Source organism: Tenrec ecaudatus, chromosome 18, assembly GCF_050624435.1.
Source record: "Tenrec ecaudatus isolate mTenEca1 chromosome 18, mTenEca1.hap1, whole genome shotgun sequence".
NCBI classification, from domain to species: Eukaryota; Metazoa; Chordata; class Mammalia; order Afrosoricida; family Tenrecidae; genus Tenrec; species Tenrec ecaudatus.
In genome coordinates, this window is record NC_134547.1 from 18,017,272 (window position 1) to 18,030,416 (window position 13,145).

Below are 13,145 nucleotides of genomic sequence, written 5' to 3' on the forward strand. Positions count from 1 at the left end.
GTTTCACGTGGCACAGCTCATAAATTCCATGTCTTTCTTTTTTTTTTTTGAAAAGCCAACTCGTTGCTCTCAAATTGATTCTGACTCACAAGGACCCTACAGCAGTGATGGGACTCAAGTCATGTAACAACCAATTGGCTTAATATGACCCTTTTCAGTAGGTTCCAAGGGACATGACAGAGGAGGCTGGCAAGAAATGGGGAGCTGACAGCCACGAGGATGGGGAAGAAGGCCGGTCCTGGAGTTGGCAGTCCTAAGAGCTACACAACTCTGAAGAATGTGATTGAGCTATTGAAGTATATGAAACGTGAATCACACCTTGGTAAGATTGTCAAAAGATAAATCAATTAACATTTTTAAATGCATTGTAAAAAGCAAATTACCCTTAGGAGGGTTTACTTAAGACTATTGTTTTATTGAAGCCATTGTTTAGTACAGTGCTTTGCAAATGATGACATGTAGTGAACATCTTTCAGTGCTTTGCCCTTCGTTGTCCGCCATACTTTAAATGCTCAAAGACTTGGCAGGCTGACAAGTATTTGGGAAAGATACAGAATCTTATGTATTCTTTCTGAACTACAAAGTACTTTGTGAATGAAACAGGTGATTCACAGAAGCCAAATGGTTTGCTCAATGATAAAACATTCCGTAACCCATAACCTGGCTTACAAACACCAAGGCATTTGGAATGTGTTTTGCAAGTGGCAACGTGTTATATGTTGAATCACTTACTAGTTTTACACCCCATCTTTTCCTCACCTACCTGAAGTCTCAACACCACTGCATCGGGCACCAAGAAACCCCTTTCTCTGTTGTCCCGACCACCTGTACCATAGAGGGGCTTGACAAAGGAGAGGGACGCTGGTGGTCCCTGCACCCATGAGATGAGCGTGAGAGGTTCTGGTGCTGACATTTGTTTCCTGTGATCAGAGTCCCCTAGAAACAGAGGTTCCGTGCTAGTCAGTCAGTCAGGTTATTCCCATACACCCCATTTTGCCTCTCTCCAGACACTGGTAGGAATTGCATAGCCTCCCCACCCACACACATTCAAATTGGACATAACCACGGACTAGCTTTCATCAAGCAGTATGAGTTGAAGCCATCAAAATCCTGCCTGCAGACACAACAGAAAAGAAACTTCCCTGGCAGAACAACTATCATGTGCTGTTCTCACCTGAATGGTACCTGTTAACTTCCCAAATAGGCTCCTTGATCATGAGTCTTGTCTGTGAGGCCGTGGCAATGAACGATGAAACCCGGGCACTGGCAGTTAGTTGGTGAGGACGGTTGGTGCCAGGGTTGGGTAAAAAGGATAGAGTGTGAGGCAAGTCTGAATCTGACCTCTGCGGTGGCGCTCTATCTTGGGAGCCAGAGGAGCTCAGACGTGGCTTCATGCCATTTTCCTTGCCGTGTCTCGCCTGAGCACGAATAGGGTGTCTTAGATTGTGTTTCCCAGAAGTATGCCCCGACATGAGGATTTGAGGACAAGTGGTGTAATGAGAAGTTTACAATTACTATTGGTATTATTATTTTGGGAATACGAATAGGAGTGTAGAGCAGTGACGCCATGAACAGGAGGGAGACCATGGCCAGTGTGTTGAAGAGCTGTGAGCATTCAGAGGGATTACGTGACTTGCAAAGTCACGCAGCTAATAAACCTCACGACCAGGATGCAAGCACAGGATGTTTGGTTCTAATTACACACAAGAGTGCCTACTAGTGCCCTGAGTGCCCGCTCGAGTGGGAAGGGAACAGCAGTGAACAAACAAGCAGAAATCCCTGTCCTCCTGAGATAGCTTTCCACTGTATTCCTGCACCTAAGCCCCACTGTACACTGCTGCAGGGATCAAATACTACACTCGAGAAGGAGCCCACTGCCCCTCCCCACCCACTCTGTCCTGTCCTCAACCCACAACCCTGAAGGCTGTCAGGAAACCTTGCTGGGTTTTCTTGTTCCAGGAACTCCCAAGAAGCCCAGAGAGCAGTGGTTCTCAACCTTCCTAATGCCACGACCGTTTCATACAGTTCCTCATGTGGTGGTGACCCCAAGCATAACGTTATTATCATTGCCAATTCAGAACTGTAATTTTGCCACTGTATGAATCAGGTTATCCCTGTTAAAGGGTTGTTCGACTCTCAAAGGCGTCATGATCCACAGGTTGAGCACCGCTGCCATAGAAGAATAGATGTATTTGAACTATAGTGTTGGTGAAGAATGTAGCACGACTGCCAGAAAAGCAGGCAAACCTGCCTTGAAGGAAGTACAGCCAGAAAGCTCCTGAGAAGCAAGGATGGTGAGGCTTTGTCTTTTTATTTCAGGTATGTGGTCAGGAGAGGCCAGGCCCTCAAGGAGTACATCAGACTTGGTCAAATAGGTAGTCCGGGAAAAGAGGAAGGGAGACCTTCAATGAGATGGGGTGTTAGTCCAGGTTGACCAGAGAAACAAATTCATAGGCACTCATATGTGTATAAGAAAGAGCTTTGTATACAAGAGCAATTGAATATTGATAAAACATCCGAGCCCAGTCCAGATCAAGTCCATAAGCCCAATATTAATTCATATGTCTGATACCAAATCTATAAAATCCTCTTCAGATTCATGCAACACATACAATGATGCCGAATGCAGAAATATCATAGGCCAGTAGGTGGAAAGTCTTGTAGATCCAGTGGTGGTTGAAGCATCTCAGCACTGGCAGGGATCTCCACGTGGCTCCTTCAGCTCCAGGGCTCTTTCATAACTCCATGTGTCTTCTGAACAGAAATGTCTCGCAGGGAGTGAGCGTGTGTCCTGGCTCCAGCGAGTTATTTATCTCATCAGCACCTCCAAATGAGGTCAGCAAGCTGCGACCTGATTGACAGGCTACACACCACACCTTGTCTCTGAAGTCTGAAATTGACAACAACTTTTGTAAAGACCCCAGATGGATTGACATGGTGGCTACAACAATGACTCAAATATAGCAACCGTTGTGAGGATAGGGCAGGACCGGGCAGAGTTTCATTCTGTTGGCATGATGCTCAGCCAGCTCGACAGCCCCTGAAAACAACAGCAGAGGGCCATGTGACCCAGAAACAGCAAAACGTTACTTGTAGCTTTGTGGTTTGGGAAGGAAAAACATAGAGCTACAAGAAATTCTAGAGTCATTCATCGGGTGAGTGATTCAAAACTGGAACTCACCTTTTCAACCTGAGGAAGAAGCAAGAAGATGGATGGGGTTGAGGGGAAGTAAAACCCCAGGCTGGAAAATAGGGTCCCAGGTTCTGTGGCTGCTTTCCTGTGTGACCCTGGACCTACACTTTCTCTGTTGGAGCCTCAATTCCAGTAACTGCATGTTGATGCCGTAGGATAAACACTGGATTGCTAATCGCAGAGTCAGAGGCGGAAGGAGAAAGATGAGACAGTCTATTTCTGTCACCATTGAACCTTGTTGCCTCCTAACACTCACTCACTGCCCTCGAGTTGAGTCCTACTCCTAGTGAGTCTGTAGAACAGAGGAGAACTGCCCCAGTGGGTCTCCGACACTGCCAATCTTCACAAGAGTAGAAAGTCTCCTCTTTCTCCTGCAGAGCAGTTGGTGGTTTCAAACTGCTGACTCTGCACTAGTAACCACTGCGCCACCAGGGCTCCCATTTGGAACTCCCAGGAAACCTGATATAAGGTGGAATAGGCTGAGTGGCAATGGGTCTTGAGGTTTGTTTGGGTTTTTTTTGCTTTGTTTTGTTTTCTTTTCTGACCACCTCACTTCTAGAAGCCATAACAAGACTAAGGCATTTAAACACTTCTTGACCCTGAAGTCCTGAAATTGTATTCATGGTCAACCTTGAAGACCATCTAGGAAAGAATGAAGACTGCAGTAGACCAGATGGCGAAGAGATGACAGAATGGACTTGCCTCAGGGGAGAGTGAGCTGGGAGTTGCAGAGTTGGGGGTCAGATGGAAGGACTCTGAGCCTGTCTGTGTCTCCTCTCCTCTTTCACAGTGGCCCGGAACAACAGCTGGTCCACAGGGCACGTTTCCCCGCCCATTCTCCCAGGCTGCGAGGCTATGTCTTCTGGGCCCTGGGGACACGTGAGAATTTCTGCAGCATCTTGGTCAAGAAGAGGACGAGCTCAGAGCCAACCCACAATGCTCTCTCAGGAGTTTCCTGCAGGTCTCGAGCACAGGTACCCAAACTCACTTGGGCTTCTTCCCCCTTTTCAGAAAGAAAATAAAAAGGACTGAGTGTCCCCTGGCCATTGAAAACATTAATAATCTAGTCCATCATCTGGATAAAGTGTGGGTATCTGCTTCTGCAGCCCCCATAGATCCTTCTAATATCCCCCAGGGTTTTGAATCACCCACTTTGAGAAACATTGATCTAGAGGCCTGTATCTTATTGTGGGGGAGTTTTGGGGGTAAACCCAGTTTCCTCACCCCCATCCCTGCAGGGCATTTGAGTGCTATTTACATGGATTTACTTATGACCTGCTTCAAAGGTGCCTCAGAATGAAGTCCTGGGGATCTTTATGGATTATATATGTATGTACATATGTATGAATGTGTGGAGAGATATCCTGCTGGTGCTGTCAGGTAAGCATTGAACTGCCAACGACAAGGTCAGCAGTTCAAACCCACCACTCACTCCAAGGCAGAAAGATGAAGTCACCTGCTTAGCAAAGAGGTATGACCTCGGAAACCCAATATAGAATCGCTGTGAGCAGGAGAGACTCACTGGTGGTGAGTCGTATTTGTTCATATTTGGGTGTGGAGAGAGATGATAAACAAACAAAATTTTTGTAGTTGTTTAAAGATAGAAAACAGAAGAGCCCAAGGAGCTTCCTCTTGCATGGTGGCAGGCACATCACTCAGTGGGTTAAACAGCTTTGCCACATTGAACTTGAATGGGACTTGCTTTGACCAATGGGGGTGGGGGGGACACATGCACAATAGAGAAAAGGATCAAACTAGTTCCCATCCAGTACAGTCCCACTCAGGGCCACCCTGTGTCGGTCAGAGGTGAGTTTTGCCCCATGAGGTTTTCAATGGTTGACCTTCCACAAGGAGATTGCTAGCCCTTTCTTCCAAGGCACCTCTAGGTGGACTGCAACTTACAACCTTTGGGTCACCAATCAAAACGGTCACCATTTGCACCCCCCAGGGACTCACAGGAAGTGAGGGTTGCATCACTGTGTGTCATGTCTGAGTAGAAAGTGTAACAGGTAGTGTGTTTGTCTAGGTAGACTAGAGAAACAAATTCATGGAGACTCATATGTGAATAAGAAAGAGGTTAATATACAAGAACAATTGAGTATTGAGGAAACATACCAGCCCAGTACAAATCAAGTTCATGTATCCGATATTAGTGCATATTTCTGGTACCAATCTATAAAGTCCTCTTCAGACTCATGAAGCACATGCAATGATGCTGAAAGCAGGAGGATCACAGGCCACTGGGTGGGAAGCCTTGTGGATCCAATGGTGTTGTAAGCATCTCAGCGCTGTCTAGGGTATCTGTGTGGCTTCTCCAGTTTCAGAGGTGTGGTTGCATCAGGGTAGGTCCATGTGGCTACTCCAGCTCCTGGTCCCTAGTGCCATGTGTCTTGTCAGTAGAGCATCTCTCAGGGTGTGAGCATTGTCAGTAGCAGTGAGTCTCCAAGGGAGTGAGCCAAGAGAGAGAGAGAGTCTATCTCCTGCCTTCATGGAGTAAATCCAGGAATTTCCAGAATTCTCAGGAGAAGGCCATGCGCACAATGAGGCCTCATTGGCTATGATCTGATTGAACAGACTAGACTCCACCCCTTCACTCTTAATCCTCTCACATCCCAAACTGACACCAAATTATGTAACTACCACACCTAGGGAGAGGTTGGCTGTGCTGTTCTCCCTCTTTCTGCCAGGGTCAGGAGAGTGTCCCATCAGCTAAGGAGTCTAGGCACTGTGGAGAGGGTATCAGATCCCTGGTGGTGTAGTGGTTACAAGTTGGGCTGCGATCTGGAAGGTCTGCAGTTCAAAACCATTAGTCACTCCCTGAGAGAAAGACAGGGCTTTTCGCTCCTGTAAAGAATTAGTCTTGGAAACTCACAGGGGCAGTTCTACCCTATCCTATAAGACCACAATGAATTGGTATCACCTTGATGGCAGTAAGCTTGGCTTTTGTGGTGGAAAATGTCATCCTTCTGCTGCCTGAATGGATGTGTTACATGTGCATGAAATAAATAATCCTGTTGGCTTTAACTTCTGACACGTTCAGGTGGTTGGTTCTTTCAGCCTAGCCTGCCGTAATGAACACAAGCTACCTCCTAGGCCTCAGGCAGGTCCCCTGTCACAGGCCTCCCTTATGCCATCTATAAGGAGGAGTGTGTGATTCAACACTAAGAAGGTGTTTTTAAAACAGGTTCAAGGAGAAAAAGAGTTTGGTTATTTGACAGGAGCTGTAAATTTACCTGAGAAAACGTATCACCCACTCCTAAAGATAATTAAAAGTATGGGGGAAGGCGGGGGAAGAAAGCACAGAAAGAGGAAAGGAGAAGAACTTGCCAACAAAGAGGAAACTATGTTTCTTCAATTTGAATTAAAACTGAGAAAGAGATCTATCTAAGGACATAGTAGAGCATATTAGGAGGCAAAGTTATAAACACTTCTTAGCCACAGCCAATTGCATGAGGAAATGAGTCACTGGCCTTGGGGACCATCATCTCAGGGGACATCTAGGTCATCTGTCATAACATGGCACACAAAGACAATGTTCTACATGCTACTATGTAATGTTTGAAGTTATAAAAGCTTGAGACTAGCCAGCCATCGACATACTCCTGTCTCTCCCTGTCCAGCAGACGGAGAGTGAAGATAATCATGGAGACCTAGTAGTCCAAAGAAGTAACGAACCGTGTCGTCCCCACACTCCATGACCTTGAGACATAAAGAGCTAGAAGGTAGCCCAGCTACCACTGTGGCCCACTCTGATCCAGATCACAATTCTATGGGGTTCTGAACATGAACCTCCAAACCAAACTCGCCACCACCGAGTCAAAGCCAACTCATAGCAACCCTATAGGGCAGGGTCGAACTGCTGCCGTGAGTTTCTGAAACTGTCACTCTCAATGGGAGTAGAAAGTCTCATCTTTCTCTCTCAGCGTGGCTAGTAGTTTCCACTGCACCACCAGGGCTTCTGAGTCCTGACTATGGGGTTGGGAACGTGTGTGTGTGTGTGTGTGTGTGTGTTTAATGGAGGACAAAATTCAACATTGTAAGGAAGGCCAAATTCACTGATCTGATAGAGATTAGTTTAGAACCCAGAAGACTGTGGTCCTTTGACAGCCCTCCAACCTGGTAACTCAGGGAGACCCACCCCTGGGTATCCATTCTCCGCCCAACAATAGCCATTTCTATACAGTGAATAATAACACCAGGAAGAACGTACACCCAGTATACTCCATACCCTCAAACAAACGAGGTCCAAATGGTCAAAACAAAGCCCAGAAGGCAGGAAGGGGCAGGGAAGAATGGAAACAGGAAGACCAGAAGAAAGTGGTACAAATGCTGTTCTCTTGAGAGGATACAACCAATGTCACGAAACAAAAGGCGTATGAATTGTTGAAGGGAAAACGGATTTTCTCTGTAATCATTCACCCTGTCAACGACAATCAGAAGTCACAACAAAGATGTGGCAGACGATGCAAAACATAAACCTTAACCCTGGGAAGCATCGTTCCACTTCAACACACATGAAGGAGCAACAGTCAGAATGGACTTGGTGATGATTGGGTTAACTGGTGGTCTTTGCAAGTCATACAGCCTCTTGGTTTTGTTTCCAGTAGGCTGGATTACAGAATCTCTGCAGTCTTATTTGGCTCTAAGACTCTCTCTGCTTCTGTGAGAGCTATTCTTTTTGCGGCTCTCTGTTCTTTGTTCTCAGTGGGGTTTCGCTCTACAATAGGCCTCCAGACAGGCTTCACCAGAGACACATAAAGACACTTTTGTGGTGGCTTCACTTGCAAGACTAGTTTCTGCTCCAAATCATTTCAGCAACTCTGGGGCCCATGTGGGCCCTTGATAGACACCCTGTGGCATTTGTCTACATGACCAGGTCTGACCTCTGAGAAATGATTCCAAATCCCACGAAGGCTTGTCCCTGGGAAACATTGATGGGCCAGAGCCAGGCAGCACTTGATAATCCACATGGGAAGTTTCAAAAAGATTCAGCAGCACAGAGGCTGTGCATGCTACACAGAGATACAGATCACAGCAGGCTTCTGGCTCACCAGAGGAAAGAACTCGAGAGACAGCCTTAAGTCTTTGATAAGGCTAGAAATTAAAACTGGAATGAAAGCAATCAGTAAAACTGGAATTAAGAGCAATGAGTACAATAAGGGAAAACTAAATCTTCTCCTTAAAGTGAGGACTATGGGGCCCTGTTGGTGTAGTGGTTACAAATTGGGCTGCGATCCACATGGTCAGCACTCCAAAAGCTCCTCATGAGAAAGGCTGGCTTTATACTCCCACAGACCGTTGCCATCTGGGAAACCCATACGGGGGGCATTGTGAGTCACAATTGACTTGATGGCAGAAGCTGTTTGGTCACTCCTGTGAGGTTTGCTGGCTTGGTATCTAGAACTTTCATCTTTCACCAGTTTACCTAGATTCTAGACGGATCAACAGAAATGAGATTGAAGTTGTCAAGAATTCCATCCAACATGAATCCACAGTCAGAATGCTCATGGAAACAGCAGTCACGATACCAAATGACAGCACGTCAATCTGCTTGATGAGACTTCTTCAAAGTGCTGAAAAGCTAGGATGTCCCTTTGAGGACAAAGGTATGTCTGCCTCAAGCCATGGTATCTTCAATCTCCTGCTAGATGTAAGAGAGCTGGACACTGAATAAGGAAGACCAAAGGACAATGATGCATTTGAATTATGGTGCTGACCAAGTTTATTGGAAGTCCCACGGACTACCACAAGAAGCAACAAATCTGTCTTGGAAGAAGTATAGCCAGAATGAGGTAAGGATGTACTTGGACATGCTGATCAAGAGAGAGCAGTCCTTGGAAAAAGTCACCGTTCTTGGCAAAGAGGGGCAGTGAGAAAGGGGAAGAAACCCCTCAACAAGATGGATCGACACTGGCTGCAACAATGGGCTCCAACGTAAGACCAATTGTGAACACAGGATTCATTGGTGTTGCATTGTGTTGTACTCAGAGTCGCTAGGAATCGGAACCAAGTCGACATCATCAACAAAAACAACAACAACATATCCACTAGTTTGGTCTGTGATTGACTGGTGGAGCGGGAATCACTTTCCACTAATGTCAAGTCCACAAATTAATTTCCATCTACTAAATCCAAAGCAAACCCATTGTTGCCAGGTCGTTTCTGCCTCCTGGTTATCGCTTGAGGTACCGAAGGGAGCAGCTCCATAGTGTTTGCTTGGATCTGACTTTCACGGAAGACACCCCTCCAACCCCACCCCACAGAGCTCTATTTGACAGTGGATACCACTGTCAGGGGTCCTCAAACTACAGCCCGTGAGCCACATGTGACCCATTGAGGCCATTTATCTGGGTCACAGAGTGTTTTTGCCAAGTTTGTTTTTTTAATTCAAAATAAGATGTGTACAGTGTGCATAGGAATTTGTTAATATTTTTTAAACTATAATCTGGCCCTCCAGTGGGTCTGAGAGACAGTAAACTGGCCCCTGTTTTAAAAAATTTGAGGACCCCTGCATGATTTTGAACTACTAACCTTTCCATTTGGCATTAAGAGCAAACTGAGTGCACTACCCAGGGACCGTCTACGGCAGTGATTCTCAACCTATGGGTGGCAGCCCCTTTGGGGAATCGAATGATCCTCTCACAGGGGTCACCAATGCTTAACAGTAGTAAAATGACAGTGATGAAGTAGTAACAAAAATAATTTTATGGTGGGGGTCACCACCACATGAGAAACTGTATGAAATAGTCGCGGCGTGAAGAAAGTTGAGAACTACTTTTCAAGGGGGTGGAGAGAAATGTTGTAAAATACCCATAAAATAGATTGAAAAGACTCTGAGCTAGCATTAAGCTTAGTAGAAAATAGCAAATTAGTCTCTTAAAATAAGGACTATGGAGTCCCGGTGGTGCAGTGGTTATGAATTTGGCTGTGATCCACATGGTCCGCTGTTCAAAAACTCCCCATGAGAAAGACTAGGCTTTCTACTCCCATAGAGAGTTACAGTCTCTGGGAAACCCACAGGGCTCGCTGTGAGTCCCCATCGATTCGATGGCCGTGCATGAAAGCTAGGAACCAGATGAGAGTTCACTCTTACTTGCTATCATTCTGGAAGTGCTCATCAGGACGTTAGAGGAAACTGACAGAAGGACTTCATGAAAAAGGATGATCTACAATCTGCCTAGTTACAACAGAAATACACAGACATGCAGCGACCTGAGATATGAAGATTGGTCTCCTGGTGTGGAGCAAAGGAAAGTGGAGGGACTCAAAGGAGTCTCTTTCAACAAACACTCAACATTTGCACAATGTTGAGTGAAGAAGCAAGGAGGCTCAGAGAAACCTGAGGGCTGGAAATGAGACAGTTGGGGTGGAGAGTCTGAGAATGCTCACCCATGCAGGGATTGGAACCAGTGGGCTGGAACTATTTCTGTATGAATTGCTAAAGGGGAATCAATTTGTGGTGCAATCAATCCACCAGACTAATGACCCATGGGAACCATTGCCTCACACCTGAGACCAGAAGAACTAGATGGGCCCTGGCTTCCACACCTGACCAGACTGACCAGGGACACAATGGAAGGTCCTGGTTAGAACAGGAGAAAAAGTGTAAGTCAACATTCAAACCATACATGAAATTACTAGACTGAAAGAGACTAGAGGCGCCTATAATATCCTTTTAACTTGGAACTGAAGCCATTCCCAGGAGTCACCTTTCAGGCCAATTGGCCCATGAAATAAGTAGTAACAGCCAAGGAGAATGTGCTTCTCTAAGCAGTCAAAATTTGTCCCAAAGTAGAGAGGAGAAGGCAATGGGGGCCAAGAAAATTGGATGGCTGGACATGAGCCAGTTTGGGTGAAAAGTTTGAGCGTGCTCATGCAGGACTTATGACCAATGGCACGCAGCTATTTGTATGTAGATTGCTGAATGGGAACCAACTTGCTGTGTAAACAAGTTACGTAAAACACAAGAAAAGATTCAAAATTAAATATGAAAATGTCAGTGATTTTCTGATATAATCACTGAACAAAAATTAAATTAGTATTTAACTAAAATTCAGTTAATGCTTCTCTGTGTGTAAAGACCAGAGTGGGTGACTGTACAGAGACAGTATCTGGATCAGCAGTTCTCTTGGAGTATGGTAGTGAAAGTGGTGGGGTGGAGTGAATGGGGAGCTAATAATGATGAGTCCAAGAATGAAAAAAATGTTCTAATACTGATTGTAGCGATGACTGTACAACACTTCTTGATGTGATCAAACTATTGAATTAGGTGTTGTGTGAATTACATGACCAAAATATGTTGGGGGGGGAACAAAGATACATTTGGGAATTGGACTATATATACACACACATACATATATATACATATACTTACATGTAGATACACATATACACACATGTAGATACACAGATACATACATATATATGTACATATATAACAGGCATCTCAAGCTTAGTAAGTAAATACAATGCGAGAAGAGGTCCTGTAAACAATAGCAACAACTTTCCATGTGTCTTCAAATGACTCTAAGAAGAAATGTGTGAGTCCCTGGACAAGATGGATGGACACAGCAGCTGCAATGAGGGACTCAAACATGAAAACAATTAGACAGTGGCTCAGGACTGGACTGTGTTTCATCCTGTTGCACGTAGGGTCAATATGAGTTGGAACAACAGCAGTTGGAAATTTGAGGAGCCCTGGCGGTATAGGGGTTACATTGCTAGCCAGCCACCCAGTTCCTTTAGTGGGCCCCAAGTGCCAGCCATGGATTAAGCCCTGGGGCATCATTCGTTGGCCTGCTAACCATAAGGCCAGCAGTTCAAAACCACCAAGTCACTACATGGGAGAGAGAGAAGACTTTCTGCTCCCATACATATTTACTGCCTCAAACACCCACAAGGGTTCTACTCTGTCCTCAAAGGGCTACTATGAGTTGAAAACGACTCCATCAAAGGCAGGGAGATCTGGAAATATGAACTTGAATATGTCCTTCAGTGACAAGAGTTGACTCAATGGAGAAACAATGAGTAATATGAATTGACTCCGTGGGGAAGCACATTATCAATTTTTCTGGAACACCTGAAATGTATAAAGTTGTCAAGGCTATCCAAATAAATCGACAAATTTTCAATAATCCTAAGAAAATCCCAGTGGGATTTTGAAGAACTTGAAAAATGGTTCTAAAGTACAATTGGAGTCCCCTTCTAAACTTCTAAAACGTGTATTAGAAGAGGCATCAATATCAAAGCCATCCACAATTTTATGCACATATTACTATATATGCAGGTCCACCGCGATAAGATGGGCTGGATGAACAATGTGACAAGAAAATAGAGGGACCAACAGTCCTGGAGGGACATGTTAATGTGGGAGTTAGGGGAAAGGAGGAAGTGTTGGCCAACCCAGGGACAAGGGAAAAATGAGTGGTTCAAAACCAGTGGAGAGAGGGGATAGGAGGACTGGTAGGGATTGACCAAGGGCAAGGCAACCAAGAGGAATTACTGAAACCAGAAAGAAGGCTGGACATGGCAGTGGGACTGGACGAAAGCATAAGGAAATACAGTAAAGGAGTAGGAGGCAAAGGGCATAGAAGCCTAAATACAGACATGTACACATGCAAATATATTTATGATTATGGGGGAAATAGACCTATGTGCATATATTTATAGGTTTAGTAGTTAGGGTAGTAGGTGGACATTGGGCCTCCTTGTGCTCATTCCCTCAATACAAGAGCACCTTGCTCAGGTAAAAAGTCATTTCATGATACTCACCTTCCCGACATGATCGCTGAAGACACACGGGTGCATAAGCAAACGTGGTGAAGAAAGCTGATGGTGCCCGGCTATCAAAAGATATAGCATCTGGGGTCTTCAAGGCTTGAAGGAAAACAAATGGTGATCTAGCTCAGAAGCAACAAAGCCCACAGAGAAGAAGTACACAGCCTATGTGAAC